Here is a 2,500-nt window from a genome sequence, read left to right as displayed (position 1 = left end):
TGCGTGCTGGGGGTTCCTATGCCCGGCTACTCGCTCACTGATCACAGGCGATGGCACCCAGGTACTGCTGCTGCTGCTGCTGCTGCTACTGCTGCTGCTGTTCGGTCTGGTTCAACGTGCGGTTACTGCTGTCGTCAGTGCTAGAATCGGTGCGCGCGCTCGTCTGCCGAATCAGCTCACGCCACATAATAGAGAGAGAGCAAGCAAACACTGGCACTAGGGGGTGGAGTGTTGGGGGGATCAGTATTTCCCGAACCGGCTATTCCTTAGCTTTCGGCCTCTTCAAGTGTCCAACAGCGATGGCGTGGTGTGGTGGGGAGGGGGTAGAAGAAGCTTCACCTTCCGCTACAATCTTCCAATACTGGCCTAGGACCCAATGATGTCCACGAAATCGGTGCTCGCTAATCGATGGATCTACGATGATAATACAGAAAAAGAGAAAAAGAGAAAGGGAATAAAAAAGAAAAGAGAAAGAGAGAAAGAGAGCGATGGAGTAAGAAAAAGAGCAATAAAAAAAAGGACAAAATGAATCAGCGAGAAGCAATTGCACGGAAACCTTACGAAATGAAATATCGCAACTAGAAAGGCAACTGAGTTCTCAGTGTGCCAATTACAAACATTTAGAGCAAATTAGAAGCAAAATTCGATTCTCCGATTGCTGCTGACACCTGTTGCGCGTAGCCGGACACACACAAACACTAGCATTCGAACGGGCAACGGTGCGCAGCGTGGCGCAGTCGCTGTGTGATCGTCACCGTTCATGTGGACTCTAGTAGTTTGTGTCTCCGGAGTCTAGCGGAGACCTCGCGCATGTACTGCGAGCGCTACCGAGGTGTGCGTGTGTACGTGTGGTAGGCAAGTGCAAATGTTGCTGCAATGAGCCTTTGTCACCCAGGGTCCGAGACGGTCCTTTTGCAGGACCAGGCCTGGACCTGTGGAAAAGCACGGACGAAGAGTGAGAGGAACCGGGGGTTGGGGGGGGGGGGGGGGGGGCTGGTGTATTAACGAAGCCACTCAAATGCCCAGAGCTGCTAGCTGTCTCTAATTGGTTGCAGATGGCGAAATGGCGAAAGCAAAGCTCACTAAAGATGTCCGTCCGAGGGGCCATGGCATTCACGGCGCTATTCAAAAAGGAGGCGCATGGTTTTTTTTTTAATCTTTTTCTTCACATTTAGTCAAGACGAGACCCTGGGTTCATTGTCGCTCACAGTATCCTAGCCGCGGTTCCCGATAAAAACCCTCAGCCCCTGGGAGCCTTCACAGTCGTGCTTACTTCCCCGTAGAGGAGGCACATGGTGGCGCGAGCAATACGATTTCCATGACCCCCATTTGACATATGGACGGGAGAGGCACCGATAACATATAGTATACCACCCTCGGTTCTAAGTTCTGGCATGTACCGCCTTCTTCTTCACTGTCTGTTGCAGTTCCTGTTCCAACCGAGATGGTCCGACCTTTCCTGCTGATGCTGCTGCTGCTACTGCGTATTCTATTGGTTAATGGTCCCTCGGATAGGGCATACACATACACACACACACACACAAACACTGATCGAACAGAACGAAAAATCGAGCCAAAGAGAGTCGCGTTTCACAACTCGAAAGGTCTACTACCGAGCTACCTGCCGCCGCCATCCGTGCACCCTTGGCAGAACCAGCCGAAGAAGTATTTTTATACTTCTCTTGGTACACGCACATACACAAACACACACACACATAAACATGCAAAAAGAACGCCGGATCAACCAAAAGATCACCGGACTAACCGAAAATGGGTTGACGACGCTGTTAAAGCACACACAACCAGCAACAGTAGTATGCGGTATCAAGGTGTACCGCACCGAACCGTGGTCAGGCAAGCGAGGCGAGATATGATCATGCGTACTGCATACTACACGCACACACACACACAGCTGGTTGACACAGCATGGATGCGGTTTGAGGGAAGTAGGACTCGGCAGTAGTAGCAATAGCAGCACAGCCACAGCACCAACGAACCAAATACTGTGGCCATCGACGATGCGGCGACCTCGTAGGAGAATAGGCATGAAAGGGGGGGAGGGGGAGGGGGCATGAATAGCAACAGAACCAGCAGGTGCAGATCCTCACAGGAGACGAAACCACTGGCAGTAGAAGTAGTAGTAGTAGTAGAAGCGGCAATGTCCAGTGCAGGCTACTGCATGCGCTACTAGCATTGTAGTAGTATTTGTAGCAGTGCTACAGCTACGAATCGCGAGCACTAACATTCGCTACTGGTTTTGCCCGGGTTCCCCGGGAGTATGCCCAGCGAAAGAGCGGGCGAGCGAGAGAGAAATAGAGAAAGAGAGAGAGAGAGAGAGAGAGAGAGAGAGAGAGAGAGAGAGACGGAGAGAAATAAAGAGATAGAGAGAGCGATAGAGAAAGAGAGAGAGAGATTAAGAGAAAGACAGAGGAAGAGAAAGAGAGAAATAAAGAAAGAGAAGGAAAGACAGAGAAAAACAGAGAAAGAGAGAGAGAGAGAG

The 2,500-nt window shown here is 50.8% G+C and overlaps 1 protein-coding gene across 13 annotated transcripts in view; it reads right to left on the bottom strand.

Annotated features, from left to right (window-relative positions):
- Nucleotides 1-2,500, bottom strand: part of LOC125950527 (calcium/calmodulin-dependent protein kinase type II alpha chain) — an 11,148-nt gene that overhangs the window by 2,335 nt on the left and 6,313 nt on the right. For all 13 annotated transcript variants that reach the window (XM_049678649.1, XM_049678657.1, XM_049678697.1 and 10 more), the window contains one exon: nucleotides 1-414. This exon is cut by the window's left edge and continues 2,335 nt beyond it. The gene's annotated coding sequence lies outside the window, so the exon portion shown is untranslated. The remainder of the gene's footprint in view (nucleotides 415-2,500) is intronic.

This window comes from Anopheles darlingi, chromosome X (genome assembly GCF_943734745.1).
Source record: "Anopheles darlingi chromosome X, idAnoDarlMG_H_01, whole genome shotgun sequence".
Lineage (NCBI taxonomy): Eukaryota > Metazoa > Arthropoda > Insecta > Diptera > Culicidae > Anopheles > Anopheles darlingi.
The sequence above is the reverse complement of the archived record's forward strand: the minus strand, read 5'-3'. Positions and strand labels throughout refer to the sequence as shown.